We start from the raw sequence: 22,370 nt of genomic DNA, 5'->3' as shown, positions 1-22,370 counted from the left end.
CTTGTGATAGTTGGGACTTCGCGTTGTCTTCTCTCGCGCGTTTTTTTCTAATCCTAACCCTGATTGGTCCGTTTTTTTCCCTGTCTGTGCTGTGGCCAATGACATTCGCTTGATTTTGGAAGGTTCTAGACGACGGACCCCTCTTGCTGATAGTTGGAGTTCGTGTTGTCCTATCTCTTTTCCCAGATTGGTCGTTTTCTGCTTGTCTGTGCTGTGGCCAATTAGAGACGCTTGAATGAGACTATTTTAGAAGGTTCTCGACGATGGTCTCGTCCCATTTCATTTCGTCTGAGGTAAGTGTTGCACGGCAATTATTTTTAGTCTGATGTATAATGCTAAATAAGTTAGATTTTGCAAGTTTTCCCCATCCTAAACTACATCACGTTAATACTGGCGATGTATTGAAACGTATTTGATGTGTTTGAATATGGAGGTAAATATGGTGCAAAACTAACTTGTGCAAAAAATTTGTACCTGTAGAAAAAAGTCTAAATTTTTATCTGTAAAAGTCGTGATTTGTATCTCCTCTCCCCCACCCCCACCACCACGACAGAATAGACAAACACCTTACTGTATATTGTAGCAACGAGGGCTATACACAATTGAGATTTAGAGCCTACTCAAACTTTTCTTTGTTTTTGTTTTCTTTTACTGCACATTAAAACCTTAAAGTGAGATCTGCTAGCGCTAGCTATGGTGCAAAACTAACTTGTGCAAAAAATTTGTACCTGTAGAAAAAAAGTCTAAATTTGTGATTTGTATCTGTAAAAAAAAAGTGTGCCTGTAAAAAAAAATTGTGTCTGTAAAATAAATTTGTACCTGTAAAAAAAAAATGTGTATGTGTAAAACAAATTTGTATCTGTAAAGACAAATTTGTACCTGCAAAAGTCATGATTTGTATCTGTACAAAAAAATTTTTGTACCTGTACAAAAACTATAAATTTGTATCTGTAAAAGTTGTGATTTGTACCTGTAGAAATGACAACTTGTAGTCAAAGAAGTCTCCACTAGGAGTCACAAGTGGGTTTTCTGCTGCTGTTCAGTGACGTGAGTTTTGCCCCATTTGTCGCGCTACAAATGGAGCAAAACTAATTTGTACTTGTAGAGCGCCGTGATTTGTACTCGTAAAGAAGGGGGCGGGCTCTGGTGTAATGAAGGGTTGTTTTGACCAATCAAGTGAGAAGGATTTGAGCGGATTGGAGCGCAACCTCATTGGTTTAGCGAACGACGGTGGCGGGACTCGCGGAAGGATACAAGCAGGACACATCGTCGCCAACCAACATACATATTAAGAATACTTCAGTCTCTTTTGGTTTTTGCTATTACAAGGTAAGTATTATGTTACTTCATCATTCTTTCAAATATTGTTGTTTAAACGATGGTCATCCAACCTGTTTTTATGATTAGCATCACATATTTAGCTTTCTAGCTAGCTGGCATTTGATTTCATGCTAAAGCAGTCTAGTCATTATCGTCATTTCTGGCGCCACGGACGTAATTTCATCTCATGCTTTGGAATATTGTGGCTATATGACAACAATGAACAACTAAACTACTTCATTATATGCCAAGAATGGTGCAGTGCGCTGCTCCCCTGTGTTGGTTAAAATTGTTATTTCTTGTATTAGTTAGCTGGCTAACAAACGAATTCATGTAGCTCACATATGCGCCATTGACAGGTACTGGAGGGAAGATGCACCCAATCGATGTTATGTATGTACACATTTGACTCCATAGTGTTCTTTATCTTGTTTTGCCTTCTAGAAAAATGACCGATCAGAGCAACAGCTCTTCGCTGCAGCAGCAGGTGAGCGGAATATCGCTACTGTCTTGACATTAATGGTGTGTTTTTTTTAAGTGGGTGGTCGACATATAGTTCACCAGCGCTCCCTTGAGCTTCTCGTAGCTTCAACTCAGTGTCTGAGTTCTTTTCAGGTCTATTTTGCATACAGTATTCAGCACGCACACCATGGGCCTGGTGCGGTTCTTGTCAAAGTAATAGTTATGCAGTAGTCTAAACGCAAAGTTGTGAGCCTGATGTAGTTTAATTTAGGAGAGTTACCGGTAGCAAGTTTATATGTATAGCATATATGTATACAATAGTTACATAACAACTAACGGGAGTTTCCATTTTTAATATTAATTTATCAGTTATGATGCCGTACTACTACTACTGTTACACTCAACAGGACGAGCATTTTCGAATAACCCAACCAACCTTATCAACAAACCTGGAAAAAACGCCAAAAGAGGAAACTTTTCTCTTGGAAGCGGGTCTTGGGAGGAGGACCATAAATATGGGTGACAATGCCGATCACGCAGAGGTAAGCCTAAAAGACAATTCTACACTTGAGTCTTGCCATTGTATTGTTTTTTAATGTTTTGTTTCCTTCTGTATATGTGTGTTTCCATTACCCTCAGATTTGCGCAAAATGCAAATTGTGCAAAAGCAAACTGTTAATGGAAACACTGTAATTTAAAAAAAATGCAAATATCGGCCCAAAAAATTTGCTTTCCCATGGTTTTTGAGACATGTCTAAATACAAGTATTTCGCAAAAGTGTAATGAAAATAGTGTTGCACGGGATACCGGTGCCAGTACCGTACCTTTATGTTTTGGTGTCAAAAACGGCTCGGTATAATTTTTTTCTTAGTACCGGTACTTAAAAAAAAAAATACGAGACAGCCCGCCAACTCTTGTTTTCTATCTACCGATATGTGGAAAACGCCTTAAGTAAGCGACACACCTCTTTTAGCGTGTGTGCGAGAGGGCGCAGGAAGATAGCTTCACGCACTGAAGCGCTTGCTGGACGTGCACTCCTCGTGGAGAAGCATGAAGCGCTAATTAAGCTTATTAAGTGTAGTGCTCGCTGGACGTCCACGTAAGCTATGCAACAGCATTGGCATTGCCTACGCATGTTTTCAATCAGCACACGAAGAACACGTGTGGTTTTCAATTTTCAGTTTTAGAAAGGTTTTGTGACAAGAGCAAATGTTTTTCGTGAAGAAGCAGAAGAAAAAGCAGCAATCATTCCTGCAGTGGACTTAGGCACGGTGCGTTCAATGAACAGGCACACAGTAGGATATCACACTTATGCATAGTAAAAGCTCAGACGACTGACAGAGCAACAGACACAGGTTGTGACGCATTTTTGACACTTCCCTTAAAAATAAGTGGAGTTTGAATTATTTTGTTCCCAATTTGTAGTATTTGATGATGCATTCGACTAATTAGGAGCGAAATGGAGAAGAGCCGAGACATGCACGAACAATCAAGCAACGTTACATTGAGTTATTGGAGTGCCACTATTGCCAATTTTTAAAACGGATGACATAAAATGCAGTCAAATATAGCACTTCAAGAATACAGAATGCAATGTGAAAGCACATACAGTATAAACATAAATATATACCGTATGTACATAAATTTAACATGTATACATCCCAATATTTCAAATTAATAATAAGTAAAAATAATTTGAAGTTCTTTAGCCAGTTTTAATTTTGCTGCTTTTGCTGATGTTTTAGAGTTTTGTCTAGCGTTTCAGTACCGGCATTGAGGTATTTTATGCAGGTTTTAGTATCAAAGTCAAAATTTCGGTATCGTGAAAAGACTAAATGGAAACCAGTGTTTTCCCCAGCGTTTTAATAGAGCGGCGAGCCGCCAGGCTTTTCTTGACCCTCTGCCAGGCTAAGCGTCCCTGGAATTAACCGGGTACAAAAAGAAAAAAGAAATTGCTCCACAAAATTCTAAATTCGCTCCTTAAAGAAAGAAAAAAAAAGGAGAGGAAAAAATAAATTTGCTCCTCAAATGAAGTCATGATACGCAAAACTGCTCCGCAATTACTGCAAATAAATAAATAAATTCTGATCCTTGTGCGCATTGACTCCCTCTGTCAAACGGACAACGAATTATAATCACAAGATGTCGGTCGGTCTGTTTGGTTACCCTCCCGATACCGTCATTTGAATTTTCCACCATATCGCAAAACTGTTAATTTTCATTTGCAGCTAACAAAGTTTTATGAAAATTTATACATATAACAATTAACTATGTCAGCAGCACTTGCTTACTACTTTCAGATAAGCAGACTGCTCCAAGAAGAATATCCCAGGATGCGAGATTTACAAGGTGGCTGGTTTCTTAAAAAAGTTACAGGTATGGTTCTTCATTGGATACTGTTGAATTATTAACATTGTTTTTCAGTTTCAATTTATATTTTAGCCGTTTTGGATTTAGTTATAGCTGTGTAGCTCAATGAATAGTATTGTCTATTGTATTCTTATCTGTCTCTCTTGCCTGGGAAAGAGGGAGTAGAGTTTGTACCAGTCTCAGTCGGTTGAGTCCAAGGACAGGCTGACTTATTATTGTTTAAGTCTAATCTGATTTGTATTCCTGGGAACTTCTGCCTTTTTATGAATGGGAGGGGAGAGGAGACTTTTCGTATTCACCCACTTTTCAATAAATAATGATGTGCAGGAGAAGGAGGGACACACACTTTTGAACAGAACACTGCTTGGGTGACTTCATTTGTGTGATCAGAAGCTTCTGATAATTATAATACCTTTGCAAAGGGACAGAATCTCACCATTCAGTTAATTGAACACGCAAAGAGTAGAATACAAATATTGTAAACTCTAACAATACATACTTCAATTTTCTTTGATTTAATTTTGTTTTTTATACCAAGCTCTAAATTATCCGACAGTGTGACACTTCGAGGCTGTGGTTGCCAAATAAGGCATTTGGTCCCCTTCATCTGAAGCCTTGTTTACAGCTTTTCTCATTGATGTCTAGTGAAACCTGGCAGTGTATAATGAAAATGAACTGCCATTCTCAGATGCCAAAATTAACCACACTAACTTAAGTGTGCATCGGGCAGCAATATACATGCATTAATGGGCTTTTGTTCGTTTAACTTGTTCAGGTTCAACGCTGCCAGTTGTTGCAAATTAAGATAAGTTGGTTAATCATGACTACATGGACAATTAATTGCATTATCAAATGTGATATATAAAAAGAAAAGCACGTTGCGGATGATGCCTGAATCCATTGGTACATTCGTGTCAGTAAGATAGCCTGAGCACACACAGGTTGTCATGTGTGTTTGATGTAATGGTACACGATGTCCTGTTTGGTGCGCTAACACACTGCCACGTGTAATGTAAACATTAGTCAGTTAACTCGTGTTTTTTAACAGCTAAAACAAAGCTACTGTACGCCCGTAGTTAACATCAAAACAGGAACACACATGCTTGCTCACAACTTTCTCCGTTTACGAACTCAAATTGACAATTCCGAAGTTCTGGCATCTCTTATATTTCCACAATGTAACACCGTGACAACAACGTGACAAGCATACAAAGCAGGCATATTGTTAAAATTATAGTTTTTCACGTTCTCAAAACAAAACAATCCTCACAAATCAAATTACGACGATCCAAAGTCTAATACTTTTCAACGAGTGGAAAGCTTCATTTCACCAACGATAATTTCTGCACTTGAGGAAAGTGGAAAATCGGATTTATCCCACTTAGATTGTCAGTTCCGACCTCAAAGCGTTCAAGGAAAATGCACAGTAAATACATGATATAATATGTTCACGTGACACAATGTGTTTTGGAATGACTGTATTAACCAGAACAAATAAATTACTGTAATCAGCAATCTTTGCTGTTTACATTTGCCTCTAACGCTTTTAGGCCAGAACTGGGTCACTCCCAGTGGGATAAATCTGACTCCAAACCATATGCAGTATATGACTGCCATTTTGACGTAGCATCACAATTGTCAATGAAAACACTGAAAGTTACAAAACATGACATATTTGTCACAAGGCCTCAGCAGAAACTCATAATCTTTGAAAATCCCCCCCTTTCAGGTACATACCTCTTTTTTTAATTTTGTTGATCAATTTAATACTTCTAAATTATGCCTACTAATGCCACAGAATGGTTTCCTAGTATTATTGCAACTTTGCGTAGTTGAATTAATTGTGAGTGTAACATTTTATTTATTAATGTCTGGAATGCTGTTACAAGCTGCAAATTTAACCATCATAGTAATTGTCTTTATTATAATTATGTGCATACACCAACGAATTGAAGCTGTAAAGTAATGATGGTTATTTAACTGCAGCAAGTTGGTGATGCGTTATTATTCTGAACATGATCTAAGTAGTCAAGTAATCGCCACAACTGTTTGTGATCAGTGGAATTGCAAACTACCGATAGTTTGCGGCATATCACAAATATATATATTTTTTGTGAATATCTGAAAAGGTTATGGTGGTATATTTTGTTTGTTGATGAAAGTCCTTCAAATTTGTATAGTTTCTGTTACGGTGTGGTCACGGGGCGGTGTGGTGTCTGTCGGCGTGTGAAGTGGAGGACCCAAAATGCAGGGAGGCAGGAGAACCACAGCAGGAGCGAGACTGGCGTGCTTTATTTTTCAGAAAACACTAACCAGGGTACTGGTTAATGCTAACTAAACAACAAACTGAAAAGTTACAAAATCAAACTGACAGCCAGAACTCCGGTGGTGACCGTGACAAGCGGCAATGATCGCACGCCGACTGATCACCACCCGGGAACTAAATACACCCACACTAATTGGGTAACTCGCCACACCTGGGGCCAGGCACAAGTGGCCGAGGGCCCGGATTGGTCAACCCGCGGAAAGGCTGGAACCCACTCAGGACCAATCGGGACCCTCAACCAAAACCAGATCTTCCCAGACATGACAGTTTCTTTGTTTGTTTTTCTTACTTTTTAAGGAGGCGGTGGACAAAGAAGATTAAATCCTGTGGCTCAAGGTTCACAAAGATACACTGCCAAATCTCTCAAAACTGCTTCGAACAATGGGAAAAATGTGCTGTACATTGTCCCTCTTCAAGAAGAAATAGATACTACCCCACTGCCGTATGATGCTGCTGAGTTCAACAAAATGCCCAAAAATGGATGCATGACCTGTGGCCAGATGGTTCCATTGCCCCTGATCCAGGTCCACATTGAGTCCTGTAGAGCTCATGTAAGTTGTCTTTACAAATGTTTCCCTAATAGATAAAATCAAATTATTACATTTGCTCAGCTGTGGTAGCATTTTTTCCCTTTATCTTTGTAGTCTAAGGGCTATCTTTTCGTACCCAGCTCTAATATAGTGCAAAGCTCAGTCTACTCTGCACTTGGTTTGATTTTTGTTGTATTTGACTACTCCTTTACTGGCCAATGATAATGGCTCTACTTATTATTTCAGTTCATTGTGAGGCACCACGGCCTACATCCATACGTACATTCGTGACTGGCTGAATGTTGGCTGAATATGCGTGGCAGGAAGTTCACGTAACTTAAAGGCGCATGTCAAATTTTGGAGTGTTAAAACAACCATATTTATCACCCACACATGCTTAAGAAAAATGTTAAAGGACAGGAGGCACTACTGTGGCACAATGGCTGTTGCCCCTATTTTTCCTGTTTTGTCAAATAATGATGACGGTTTCGGGACGGAAACGTAAGGTTTCACCTTGAGCGTGACGTCAGGCGTTTGCACGCTCTCACGCTCTGCAGAAGCGCTGGCAAGGTGGAAGTGTTTGGGGGTTGTTTCTAAGAGTCCGTGGGAAAAACAAGTGTGTGCGACAGCGGATATAAAAGTGTGTAAAGAGGTAAAACAAAAATATCACCAAAAAAATCAATAATTATCTTAAGCGGGTAAATGAATAAGTCAATTAAATGAAAAAAAAGTAGGTAAGTAAGTGTGTTTTAAGAGTGGGTAGAGATGAAAGTGTCCTAATATTTAACGGAAGTTCAATCCATGGGGAGAGATTTTTGTAAAATCTCCCAAACTTTCTAGAGAGGAAAATAATGTGCTGTTAAGCACAATTTAAATTTAAGTAAAACAAAAAAGTTGATTATCTAGAAATGAAAGTTGGTCGATCATTAGTAAGTGGGAATATATTTTTATTGTCTTCTTTATTCATAATTGTTCTTTCACCGTGCGAAAATATTTATATTTAATCCAAATACCTGATTATTCAATAGAATTTTCCATATGATGTTTGTATACCTAAATATTTGATAGCTGCAGCACTAGAGGGGATGCTATACTGTACCATACATAATATAAATGGATAATGAAAGAGATGACCTGACGCTTGGGGAGGACTGGCCAATTGGGAATTTAATGAGTTTCCCAAATGCCCATTCCATCCACGGCGACAAATCAAATAGTAATGGCTTGATGCCGGTCGAACAACGAATCGGCATGTTGGACACTGCACCACCGCTCCCTGGAAAAGTTCAGGCTCAGGATTTTTTTAAAAACTTTAAGCCCTTGATAACACCCAGTGGTGAAGTCCAGGGTATACGCGGGTATACTGAGTATACCCACTTCTTTTTCAGTCAGCATTGAGTAAGTCAGACACCTATGCTGTTTTCGTGTGTAGGGTGTTTCAGTTCTCCGAAGTGCTTTGGAGAACTGAGACACCCTGGCCTACACACTCACACCTATCAACGGCAACGTTCAAATTGAGCAGCGTTACAGAAGTTGGAAGTCCGTGGCATGTTGCCCATATCTGCTACTATACGTGCTGGTTGCTATAAATCAATAAAAAAATATACTTTTTTTTTTATTAACTAGTAATTGACATTTGATTATTTTCCACTAGAAAACCTGACGATTTCTCACCGCACACTTGTTAAAAATCACAGGGTTAACAGATAAAAGTCATTTTAAGCATAGCAATTTTTTTGTCAAATTACTTCTTTTTTAAACTCCTGTCACAGGCACCTGTCTATGAACATTTGGCTTTTTCGGTGGAACTGTCAAGTTTGTCTTATGAAAATTCTATTCATTTGATTCCATATTTTCCATAGACGAAGGATGATTGTGAAGACGAAACGGTCCCGACAGCAGAACATGATTTAGAAGTAATTAGTGAGGTAAGCAATCCGTGTATTTGTGTAACAGTAGTGTGTTTATTCAAATGTCATGATCTGCTATACTTTGTTCTATATTGTATTCAACAGTTATGTTACTTCTACTTTATGAAACCATGTCTCTATATGCTTGGTACTTTTAGGACTCCTGTCCAATTTGTGGAAATATATTTCCTGCGGAAATTGTTGCACACCATGCAAGTTCATGTGGTGACAGGTATGACAGACGTAAATTTAGAGATATCAAAACTGCATGAGAATATGCACAAAATACTACAATTAATTTATTACTTATAATGGTGCTTGAAATGTAAAGCGTAAATTTCCCCTTAGGGGTAGAGTTCGCCAGTCGGCGAGCTGGCGGACTCAGTAACAGGGGTTAACTTTCACAAAGAACGCTGGGGTGACGACCGGGGCCTTCCCCCGCTGGGCCTGGGGTTCGGGGTGTCGGCCGTCCTCCGGTGCCCCCATCTCCTCCTTCTGCCCCCGGTGTTCCGTCCCTCCACACGGCGGGGGGTGGGGTGGGCGCGGCTGCCCTCTCCGCTCCGCTGTCCGGCCCCTCTTCGGCGCCGGTGCCTGGGTGCGGGTGGTCCCCGGGGGCTGGGGGTCGGGGGTTGGGGGGCTGCCGGTTGGTCGGGGTGGGGGGGGCTTTGTTGGGGGGGGCGGTGGTGGGGGTTGCGGGGTGTGGGGGTGGTGGGGTGTCTGGGGGATTGGGGACCTGGGGGCGGCTGGGGCTGGGTTGGGGTGGGTGGCTGGGGTGGATGGGGGGCGGGGGTTCGTGGGGGGTGCGGGGGTTGGGGGCCGGTGGGGTGCCTGGCGGGCCTGCAGTGCCCCGTTCTGCTGCGTTGGGTCGGGGGCGCGGGCCGTGTTGGGGCGGGGGGTGCTCCTGCTCCTGGGATTGCTCTTCGGCCGGTGGTCCTGGCGGGGCCCGGGGGTCGTCCTTTGGCGCTGCCGCGGCCTGGGGGGCCCTGAGGTGTTGCGCTTGCTCTGTTCCGGCAGGGGTCAACGGCTCCCCTCTTTGGTGGAGATTTTCAAGCATGCCAGATCCACCACACCAGCATCTACCGAAACTCAGACACAATCTGTTTCCTCCTCAGGTCATTGAATCGGTGGAGGCTGGTGTCTGTGGATCTCACTCGGCTTCGTCTGTCCTTCCTTCCTTTTCTCGGTCTCTCCTTCGGTCTCTTGAGGCCTCCCTGATTTTATGTTTTTTGGATTTGTTGGGGTCTGGATGTTTCTTGGGTTGGGGAGGAGTTCTGGTGGGTGGTGCCTGGTCGGTGCTGGATTTCACCTTCCTTGGTTTTCTTTGGTCCCCTCGGGTCTCCTGACGGCGGTGTTCGGTTTAGGTGAACGGTATGAGATTTTTTCTAATAGGTTTTTTTGGTGAGCTAACAAATACACGCACGCACGCACATACACATACTCACCCACACACACACACAAACAAAATAAAAAAATAAAAATAAATAAAGAGCAATGATGATGACATTTCCGAATGAACAATACTGAGCTCTTTAAGAAAAAAAGAAAAAATATATAAATAAAGCGTAAATTTCTTCATGTAAATCGTCAGGTACATTTTCAAGATATAAAATTGTACATAATTTGACACATGACCACTGTGTATGAGTTTTCTTTTTTGGATGATGCAAGTGTGATAATCAAACTGTATAAAATGTTTTTTTTTTTCTTAATATGTGTGCTAAAACGTGTGTTCATTCAATCTTTTTCAAGATTTCCATGTGGTAGCTCCACTTCTGCACAATCATATATGCCGAGTGACCACATGACTCAAAGCAGCACTGGTGCATCAGTTATCTGCTCATCACCTGATATAACGACATCAACAGCGACCCTCTCAACAGACAATACCCTTTTACAGTCCAGACCTGATGAAATGGATGAGATGCGTTAGTATTTGTCTAAAAAAATTTATGAATAAATAATGACATGTTTGGTGAAAGTTAAGAAAAACAATCACATTGAAAGATGTTAAAATGCCAATATTCATTACAGTGCTGTAATTTTTTTTCCATCTCACCAAAAATCGAATTACAATTATTGAGTTTGTCATAGACTTGCATATGTCTTTGTTTATTCTACAAATTGGTTATAGGCACAATTTGTAGAGTAGTGAATGTTGTGCAATTCATTACTTTTTAAATTACAACTTCAATTATAATAAACAGTTGTTTTCTTCTATTTTTTGTGTGTTACTACAGCATGGCAAAACGTAGTGGATCCGGAATTAGCAGCTGACCAGTACAGAAGGCAGTGTCTGCAAACCAATGAAGATAAGCCATACCTAAAAATAATAATAGACATTGGAGAAGACGTAATGGACCAGGAAGCCAGAATCCTCACTTTTTACAAGACTCCCAATATAGATTGGGCCAAACCATTTCAAGCTAAACTAAAAGGTGCTGTAAACAAACCTCAATTCAAACATGTTGTTTTTGAGTATTGTATTCGTAACATGTTTTGCTTTTTATATATTTGTAGGGGTGCAGATAAGTAGCATGTTAGTGCGCATGAGCACCAAAATTACAATAATGTAGTAATGTACTTGTTAAACTTATTTTTTTTTCTTTTCTTTTTTAAGTTCACACTTAAAGCTTTCTATGAACAACCGCTAAGACAGCTAGCTTGAGTAGCCTATCTCCCTGGAAACTGATGCATTTGCATGGAGATGTGGCTGAAGGCGTCGTACAAGTGCTGCCAGAAGGACAGTTATCTTCGCATCACTGTACTGTGGCTACGGCAGTCATTCAAAATACGTAATGACACGAAAGTGGTCCATGTTGCATGTTGCATGAATATTTTTATTGTGGGAGTACAATGCTGTAACAACAGCAATCCCACATGAACATATGAAAACATGAAAAATACAAATTTGAAGGCCAGAAAACCCATGACCTGAAAGATGGATGTGATTGCTTGTGTTTTTAGGAGATGTGGCCATTGGAGAAGGGGTTAACAGACACTTCTTCAGTATGATAATGCACAAGTTACAACATGGTTTCAAACTTGATTGCGGTAGGTCTTAAAGAATCCTAAAGACACTGGCCCAACTCCACTAAAGTTTGTTTGTTTAAGTTGCAAGGCAAAATAGAACATAAATGTTAGATAATTGACTCATGATCTTATGAAGGAATTACGTGCACCATCCTGGCAGACAGCTTTAGTTATGGTCAGTGATTATATTGCAAATTATTGTAAATTAATCATTCAGCAAATACAAGTTATCATTCAGCTATACTATGAATAACTAACAACAGACAGCATAGCCATAACACATGACAAATCTGTCAATCTAAAGATTAATACACAATCATAGGCAGGAAATTGCAATCATGTGGTTATTATAACCGTATTGAACATAAAATGGCAAACCCCATTAACATTTTTTTTAATTTTTTATAGGAACCGCATGCGGCACTGTGCTGTTTGAAGGCCAACCAGATCATTTAATTCCTGCCACTTCCCAAGTATTTGCACAGAATGACCTGTTTGTCATGGCAGGAAGAATGATTGGGCATTATTTCCTTCATGGGGGCCCTTGTCTGTTAGGTATTAGCCCAGCAGTAATTCATGTGTTGCTTGGTAAATCACCACAGACAGCGACAATCATGTTAGAAGATGTGGCAGACATGGACATCAGGGAGACCATACGCCCGGTAAGTACGGTAAAGTGCAAGGTTATCCATTGGAAAACATTGTCATTCAATGAAAAAATATGGACTATACTTTTACTTTTTAAATGTAATTTATTGGAAATAAATGTGCGGTATTTTCTTTTTAAAGCTGTTTGAGAATCAAGAATCTGCTGGAAAGGAAGAAACAAGTGAAAAAAGAGGACTCAATGAGTGTCAGACAACGGCTGTTAATGACCTGGCATTGGCATGGGACATGCCTATATTAACGGCTAGTAACAGCACCTGGCTCCTTCACAATCTACTTCAGCATGCAGTAAGTGTGGCTGACTAGCGTTATATCCATCAAAAGTTGTCCTACTTAAGTGTCTCCTATCTAACAGTATATCATGCTTTGATAAATGTACATTTTACACATTACCTCTGTATATGTAACTGGATAGCCGATAGGCCAATTCCATATTATTACTCTCAAGAAATGTTTCTCGGCATACAATTGTTAACTTTGTATACATTTTTACTGTTTTACTTTATATTTTAACCATTTTGTAATTAGTTATAGCTGTGTAGATGTAGGTATAATTATGTTAACTCAGTATGGCTGAATGAATAGAAATATATTCTTATCTGTGTTACTTTCATGAAAAAGAGCAACGGGTCTGTCTATTCATTCGCTATCTCTAAATGGGAGGGCCGGATTCTGCTGTGTCGGAAGGGAGTCAGGCTTATTGTTATTGTATTTTTTCTAATCTGATTTATACCCATGGGAACGGATTCTCTCCTCCGTGAGTCATCACCTTATCGTGGTGGAGGGGTTTGCGTGTCCCAATGAACCTGGGAGCTATGTTGTCCGGGGCTTCATGCCCCTGGTAGGGCCACCCATGGCAAACAGGTCCTAGGTGAGGGACCAGACAAAGCATGGCTCGAAGGACCCCAATGATGCATACAAACTTTGGATTTTCGTTTCCCTTGCCCGGACGCGGGTCACCGGGGCCCCCCTCTGGAGCTAGGCCTGGAGGTGGGGCTCGAAGACGAGCGTCTGGTGGCCGGGCCTACACCCATGGGGCCCGGCCGGGCACAGCCCGAAAAGGCAACGTGGGTCCCCCCTCCCATGGGCTCACCACCGGTGGAAGGGGCCAAAGGGGTCGGGTGCGCAGTGAGCTGGGTGGCAGCCAAAGGCGGGGGCCTTGGCGGTCCGACCCTCGGCTACTGAAGCTAGTTCTGGGGACATGGAATGTCACCTCTCTGACAGGGAAGGAGCCCAAGCTGATGTGCGAGGCTGAGAAGTTCCGACTAGATATAGTCGGACTCACCTCCACACACGGCTTGGGTTCTGGTACCAATCCTCTCGAGAGGGGCTGGACCCTCTTCCACTCTGGAGTTGCCCACGGTGAGAGGCGCAGAGCAGGTGTGGGCATACTCATTGCCCCCCGGCTGGGCGCCTGTGCGTTGGGGTTTACCCCGGTGAACGAGAGGGTAGCCTCCCTCCGCCTACGGCTGGGGGGACGGGTCCTGACTGTTGTTTGTGCTTATGCACCGAACAACAGCTCAGAGTACCCACCCTTTCTGGAGTCCTTGGAGGGTGTGCTGGAGAGCGCTCCCCCCGGGGACTCCCTTGTTCTGCTGGGGGACTTCAACGCTCACGTGGGTAATGATAGTGAGACCTGGAGGGGCGTGATTGGGAGGAACGGCCCCCCCGATCGAAACCCGAGCGGTGTTTTGTTGTTGGACTTCTGTGCTCGTCACGGACTGACCATAACGAACACCATGTTCAAGCACAAGGGTGTCCACATGTGCACTTGGCACCAGGACACCCTAGGCCGCAGTTCGATGATCGACTTTGTAGTCGTGTCATCGAATTTGCGGCCGTATGTGTTGGACACTCGGGTTAAGAGAGGGGCGGAGCTGTCAACTGATCACCACCTGGTGGTGTGTTGGCTCCGATGGCGGGGTAAGATGCTGGTCCGACCAGGCAGGCCCAAACGTATTGTGAGGGTCTGCTGGGAACGTCTGGCAGAATCCCCTGTCAGAAAGAGTTTCAACGCCCACCTCCGGCAGAGCTTCTCCGTTGTCCCGGGGGAGGCGGGGGACGTTGAGTCCGAATGGACCATGGAACAGTGGACCAGCTCTACACCCTCGGCAGGATCCTTGAGGGTGCGTGGGAGTTCGCCCAACCAGTCCACATGTGTTTTGTGGACTTGGAGAAGGCGTTTGACCGTGTCCCTCGGGGAGTCCTGTGGGGGGTGCTTCGGGAGTATGGGGTACCGGGCCCCCTGATACGGGCTATTCGGTCCCTGTACGACCGATGTCAGAGTTTGGTCCGCATTGCCGGCAGTAAGTCGAATTCGTTTCCTGTGAGGGTCGGACTCCGTCAAGGTTGCCCTTTGTCACCGATTCTGTTCGTAATTTTTATGGACAGAATTTCTAGGCGCAGCCGGAGTGTCGAGGGGGTCCGGTTTGGTGGCCTCAACATCGCATCTCTGCTTTTTGCAGATGATGTGGTGCTGCTGGCTTCTTCAAGCCGTGATCTCCAGCTCTCACTGGAGCGGTTTGCAGCCGAGTGTGAAGCGGTTGGGATGAGGATCAGCACCTCCAAATCCGAGACCATGGTCCTCAGTCGGAAAAGGGTGGAGTGCTCTCTGCGGGTCGGGGATGAGGTCCTGCCCCAAGTGGAGGAGTTCAAGTATCTTGGGGTCTTGTTCACGAGTGAGGGTAGGTTAGAGTGGGAGATCGACAGACGGATCGGTGCAGCGTCTGCAGTGATGCGGACGCTGTATCGGTCCGTTGTGGTGAAGAAGGAGCTGAGCCGAAAGGCAAAGCTCTCGATTTACCGGTCGATCTACGTTCCTGTCCTCACCTATGGTCACGAGCTGTGGGTCGTGACCGAAAGAACGAGATCCCGGATACAAGCGGCCGAAATGAGTTTTCTCCGCAGGGTGTCCGGGCTCTCCCTTAGAGATAGGGTGAGAAGCTCGGTCATTCGGGAGGGACTCAGCGTCGAGCCGCTACTCCTCCACGTTGAGAGGAACCAGTTGAGGTGGCTGGGGCATCTGGTTCGGATGCCTCCTGGGCGCCTCCCTGGGGAGGTGTTCCGGGCATGTCCTACCGGCAGGAGGCCCCGGGGACGACCCAGGACACGCTGGAGAGACTACGTCTCACGGCTGGCTTGGGAACGCCTTGGGATCCCATCGGAGGAGCTGGCTGAAGTGGCTGAGGAGAGGGAAGTCTGGGCTTCCCTGCTAAAGCTGCTGCCCCCGCGACCCGACCCCGGATAAGCGGAATTGAAGACGGAACGGAACGGAACGGAACGGAACGGAACGGATTCTCTTGTATTCATTCAGTTGTAACCAGGTGTGTTGTGGGCTGACTTTTCTATGAACCCTCTTTTGAATAAATAATGATGTGGGCTGGAGAGAAGACACATTTGAACAGAGCACTGCTTGGGTGACTTCAATTGTGTGATCAGAAGCTTCTGAAAAATATTCACCTTTGCAAGGGGACTTCTTCACCAGGATCTCACCATTCAGTTAATTGAACACGCAAAGAGTACAATACTTAATATTGTCTACTCTAACACAATCCTATAGGGAGGATCTTTGATGAAAAATGTTTGCGCATGTGCGGTTGGTTGTGTGACAGAAAATGATAGCGGGCTCAGTCGCGCTGTATAGATGAGACGTCAAACAATATCGCCCATTTCAAGGCGAGGAACAAGTCAGGGTGGCTGTTGATCATGCTTTGGAACACCTGAATAAGACTGAAAAAGAAATATGACTTAGTGTTTTTTTATAGCTACTGCACAAACTCGATTTCTTCGTTTTTTAAATCCTCTCCAAATAACAAATCTATAGGCTCAAGTAATTACCGGTAATAAAGTGAGCCTCACAAACCCTGTCAGCATCAACTGGAAACCAGGCTTTGAGCATCAAATTATACCCTCCTGATATCTCGCAGCCATCACAATATGTCACAATGAACATTATGTCACACACGATCCTCGAATATATTTACCGTATTGAAATTGGAGAACATTTGATTTACGATGTTTATAAATTTATTAAACATAAACAAGAGGACTTCAGACATTTTACAACTTGCCTTAAATACATGTATACATTATATGCTTAATGAGGGTTGTAGGAGGAAAATTGTACATTTTTTAATAAATGAATTATAACTAACTCAACAAAAGATGCCTCTGCCAAATCTAATATTGGGGTCTAAAGAACTGAGCGATAAAAGAAAAAAGGGGTCGTCAAAGCAGCACATACTGTCCAGTGTCCACTTGTTAAAAAAATTGTGACCACCTTGCCACACCTGCCTCCCGGCCCGACACTAAGAGCCTAGGAGCTGTATATGTCTAATCTGTATGTATACCTATAGTATATATAGTAGTCTTCTCTCAGGATGGGAGAGGTAAGATGGTCGCCCTGTGGCTTCAATGGCTTGCACGGTGTGTATGGGCGATCGGCTGTACAGCAATATATACAGACCAGTGTTTGAATGTGCACAGAGTAATAATTGAATTGAATTTACTGCATGTATATATTTACTTGGAGTCCCTTCATCCATACCTCACTCACCCCTGTGATACTTTAAGGTGCTCGGCCGAAACTCTCGCCAACTCAAACAGCTGAAGCAAGGACTAAAAGAAACCCTCATTATGCTGTTATTGGAGTCTCGACCCGATGCAGTGGCATCAGTTTTTCCAACAGAAACAAAGTCTGAGTGCAGTGTGGAGGTATTCAATGAAGCATGTCTAGGATTCCAAAATGTCTGTAATTTTCAAAATAAATTTTTTTGCATGGGAATTAACTGGAATTTATGGGAATGCAAACGGAATTCATTAGGTCAAGATTGACCAGATAACTTAATTACACTTTTTTTTAAAGGTTGTGCGAGTTTGAGTGAGCCTGCTCATGGGCATGTTGGGGGGAAGGTTAGGGTTTTCTTTGTGCTGTACTATGGATGTTTTACTCACTCAACGCTTTTGAGTTGCAATGTAATGTATGAAAGGAGCTATATCAATTTTGATTTGATGTGACAGTCTGGCAAAACAAAAAAATATTTATTTTTTCATTAGGGTTAGTTCAAGGTTGCAAAGATGTTTGCCAGACCCACCACCCATCCATCCATTTATTACCGCTAATCCGGAGTCGGATTCACGGGGGCAGCAGCTTTAGGAGGGAAGCCCAGACCTCCTCAGCCACTTGAACCAGTTCCTCCGGCTGGATCCCAAGGCGTTCCCAGGCCAGCCCAGAGACATAGTCTCTCCAGCATGTCCTGGGTCGTCCCCGGGGTCTGCCGCCGGTGGGACATGCCCGGAACACCTCTCCAGGAAGGCGTCCAGGAGGCTTCCGAACCAGATACCCGAGCCCCCTTAACTGGCTCCTTTCCACGCGGAGGAACAGCGGCTCGACCCTGAGTCCCTCCCGGATGACTGAGCTTCTCACCAAATCTCTTAAGGGAAAGCCCGGACACCCAACGGAAGAAACTCATTTCGGCCGCTGTGTGGCAGACACTCGCAAAGAAATTTCAACATGTTCATTATTCCTTTGCGATTTACATAGAATGTTTGGTGCCGTAAATATACTTTGCAAGTGTCTTGAGAACATCTTTGCAACCTTAGAATAAATAATAATTAAAAACTGACAACAAAGAAAAACTCGCTACATGCACAGTCCCTTGCATGCAAACCTTTGACGCACAGTTAGATACAACCTTTAAGCCCATATCCAAATGAGAGGGAGAGTGTTTGCTTAGGGTTAGGGTTATATTATTGAATATTCGTCATCATATGTTCAGTTATGCAAACATTTTTAATGTTTTTTCCTTGTTCCAAGGAAATTTTGATTTGGAATCATTTTCAGTGAACAATTCCAACCTTGAACAAAGTCTGACGAGAAATCAACAATCACATGTTCTCCTCAGCAGGATACACATTTCATTGTTAGGCTGTTGAGACCACAACATCAGCCTTCACACAATTAACACCCCATGTGTGGATTGACCATATGTATAAATTAGAGAGAAAATTGTAAAATAGAATGAATTGGTTCAATGCCAACTATGGTGCCATAATGATTGTCTCATTTGCTGTCCTAGGTTGTTTTGGACCTAATCAAATGGCCTGAGGAATCTGGGTTGGACGATGAAGATGGTTACTCCGTTGACTGTAGATGTAGAATAATGGGGTACTTGCGTCAGTTTGTGAGGACAGGTAAATTACATGTTGATATTTGTGCACATTTTGTAATGCATAAATGCAGATTTTCAAATGTGGTTGAAAATCAAGGTTTTTTTAACCATTTTTTCTTGTTTATGAACACAAGTTGTATTATGAGTATTAAGCATAAGCATACACATATTGCTACAAGGCAGAATTTTAATTTATAGATACATCTGTGATTTGATTTTCTTAAATGATCATCCTCTAGCAGGGATCACTTTTTTTCCCAGATGTTGCAGAACCTGTTTTTTTCTCAAAAAAAGACTTAAATTAAATTATAAAAACAGTTATCTAATTGATTATTGTTACTTAATTCCACTTTTTTTCTCTCCTTTTTTTTTAGAGTCTCAAGAGAATCTTAAAAGACTCCTGAAGTTCTGGGTGGGATGGGAGATACCCATGCCAGATATGAAAGTGGAGGTGGTGAGAGCGGAACATCCCACATCTTCTACATGCTTCCAAAACTTAAAGTTACCTGGCCACTACAGCCATTACACAGAATTCAGTGACCATTTAAAGAACTGCATCGCCACAACTGATACTGGTTTTGGTTTGGTATAGATCAAAATCTTTATTTCATTACTTTAAATAATGTAGTTCTGATGTTTTGCTAGATAGGTTCTTATTACAGTTCATTGTCAATTTGTACGAAAAGACAATATATAGCACTAAATTATAAAATGTAATTTAGTGCAGGCAGTTTTAAACAAATAACAGCCCAGAAGCGCTTGGCTAGACCCTACACATAGTTTACACTGTGCATGTAGTTCACTGCAGCCAAATAATGGTCTACTCCCATGCGTGTAGAAGGTCCTGCTGGATCCACAGCAGCATGGAGTCCAGCCAGTTCTTGAGGTGTCAAAGGGCAGTCAGTTTCAGGCACATAGACACAAGAGTCGGTGTTGCTGGACACAAGGCCACTACTCTCCCAGTTTATCAGGGGGATGTTCAAATCCTGTAGTTGATATGAAAAACAATTCATTGTCTACTGTTTAAAGTAAGTTTTGCTTACCAATTTTTTAAAAGTACTTACAACATCATTAGACTCTTGTACATTATAGTGCAGTCCCATGTGCCACAGTTGGTTCGGGGTACGATTTCCCTCGCTGCTCATGGGATGACTGTCCCAGCCATCTTTAAAAACATCAAGCTGGGCTTGTAGGCGAGGAATGAAGACATAATGGCAGCAGAAAAGGTGAACACTGCTGGACAGGTCCAGGAGATCATCTTCCTCCATTTGGTGCAACGCAGCATAGTAGAGGCAAGTGACTGCTGTGTAGACATCTCGCCAAAGACGTTCAATTCTGTAATGTCAATGTAATTGTGCCCCCCCCCCCTTTTTTTTAATTAAAGAAGACATATAGATAACCTTTTAAACCATGTAAAAGAGTGAATCATATTTGGACAAACAAGCAACTGGGTAAAACAATTAATCAACTACTTGGCTATCCAAATAATTATTTAATCATTTTTGAGAGCATGTTTGAATTGTTCTAAATCCTTTTAAATTTAAGCATTTCAATGGCAAATGGTTGTTTTTCTGTTATCAACAAAAAAATTAGTTTAAAATGATAAATGCAGTTTCATAAATGAAACAAACATTCCATTAATTTCAAGTAATGAGAAAGTAAGGGTGATTAAAAAAAAGAACATAGCAGAATTCTTTACCTTTATTTTGTACATTATTACTATTTGTATGTGTTGGAATGTCACCTTTGAAAATTAGATGTTGCATCTCAAGGGGATATCCTATAAAGCTACAAATCAAATGAAAATTTAAAATCATGCGATATTGCAAAAATGAAAAACTGTAGCTTGGACTTGTGTCGTAAATAGATTCAAGTTTTTAGGTTTTACAAGTGTTAGTGTTTACCACTGGCAGTAAAGACAACCGTAAGTTGCCAATGTTGATTGCAACTGTTACTTGGTCTTTCATGTAATTGATATTTGATGGAAGTGGTGGAACATAAACTTTGTCTTTAACATACCACCACAAGAAGAAAAAAATAAAATCACACACACAGAGGTTCTGCCAGGCCAATTACAGCCATCGACTGCTAAGTGAAGTTTTCATTCAGTTCATTCTTTTCTCTTTTTCAAATAGGCTAGATGTTGCCCGTGCTGCTGGTGGTGGCCACATTAACCACTTCAAAAACAAGAATAATTTGAATGTATTTACATGTGTCTAACCGGAAGTTTTCTGTGTTGTTGTTATTATTATTTTTTAATATTGCATAGATTTTGGCGTATTCTTTTTTTCTTTCTTTTTTTACTCACCCTGTAAACTTACAAGGTTATGAATGTGGTAGTTCCATAAAAATGAAGTGTCTTCTAAAGTACCTCTGATTATGCACACTTTTCCCTGCAATGAAGCTGTTTTTGCCAACTCCTCTTGTGGAGAACATCAGCTGGGCTACATCCACATTTTCCACCCCATGGTCACCACGAACCCTTAAGAAAATGTAACAAACATGAGAACTCCTATTAATTATGCATTACACTTCACTGAAACAAAAACCTTAAAACAAGTCAATGGTTAGAACAGGTAGATTTACACTATTAAGGGTAGGATAGGCTAGGTGATGATGTCTGACTAACCTTTGAGGTAAGCCATACTTCTCAACAGCTTCATTGAAGAAGGCAAGGGTTGTGGAGGCTCTGTTATTATTTGCAACAGCAAGATACATTATCTATGTGAGAAGAATGGAATTGTCCCATTGTGACTTCAAACAACTGTACTTTTTATTTTCAAATGATCAAAGTACGTTAACAATAACAATATCAATTTTAAGTGTCAATTTCAAAGCTCTTAACAAATACAATTTCAATAACCTTTAACAGTCATGTAGTAGTTAAAACAGGATTATATTTAAAAAGGTAAAATGCAACAATAATACTCAATGCAATTGGTGTAATGGCACTTGAGAATATCTCATTCTCTACCTTGCATCTGTTTTAAGAGATTCCATAAGAAATGAGTCTTTATAAAATGTCAACAAAGAAAACATGTAATCTAATTCTCAGACAAAGAGTGCCAGCGAAGTCTTAGCATAAAGTCACAGGTAACATGATGGAGTTTTGATTTGTTACTGTAAGTGCAATTAAAGCTTTTCAACTAAAATGACTGTAAGTAAGAGTATTACAGTACTATTATGTTACCATTGAAGAATACAAATGCAAAGGTGCTCCCAAAGAAAATGAAACCGATTTCTGAGGTAGCCATCCTAAACTAGTACTACAATCTGAAGGTCTTCAAAAACAAAAAACAACTAATCACAATTGAAATGCCTGATTCAATGACAAAAAGTTTAGACGTTTAAAGGGAATATCCAATTATTTATACCTTCCTTGAGAAACCATCGATTCCTCCAAATATCACCATATTGTACCTTCAATGACATTTGAGATAAAGAAAAACATTAGGTATTATCACTTTTTTGCACATAGTTAAGTCATGTACAGGTAATATGTTTTGATTTGAAAAACATAACCAACCTTATAAGTTTGTGGTTTGTGTCTATATGCATCAGCGATCTTGGGCCTGGGACAGAGTAT

At 41.6% G+C, this 22,370-nt stretch overlaps 2 long non-coding RNA genes across 3 annotated transcripts; both read left to right on the top strand.

Moving 5' to 3' along the window:
* Positions 1-9,074: 9,074 nt before the first annotated feature.
* On the top strand, positions 9,075-13,049 carry LOC147155469 (uncharacterized). Of its 2 annotated transcripts, XR_015092322.1 has the most exons (5): positions 9,075-9,150; positions 10,668-10,843; positions 11,156-11,969; positions 12,357-12,610; positions 12,738-13,049. It is a non-coding gene; the product is annotated as an uncharacterized LOC147155469 (long non-coding RNA). The 2 variants fall into 2 exon arrangements; XR_015092321.1 differs by having other exon boundaries at positions 11,156-12,610.
* A 4,144-nt stretch (positions 13,050-17,193) lies between these two features.
* On the top strand, positions 17,194-19,552 carry LOC147155468 (uncharacterized). The gene is made up of 3 exons (XR_015092288.1): positions 17,194-17,327; positions 18,692-18,806; positions 19,159-19,552. It is a non-coding gene; the product is annotated as an uncharacterized LOC147155468 (long non-coding RNA).
* Positions 19,553-22,370: the final 2,818 nt, after the last annotated feature.

The sequence above is a fragment of the Leptonotus elevatus genome, chromosome 22, assembly GCF_054856555.1.
Source record: "Leptonotus elevatus isolate MCC_2025b chromosome 22, RoL_Lele_1.0, whole genome shotgun sequence".
In the NCBI taxonomy this organism is placed as follows: Eukaryota; Metazoa; Chordata; class Actinopteri; order Syngnathiformes; family Syngnathidae; genus Leptonotus; species Leptonotus elevatus.
Note: the sequence above shows the minus strand (reverse complement) of the source record. Positions and strands in the feature narration are given on the sequence as shown.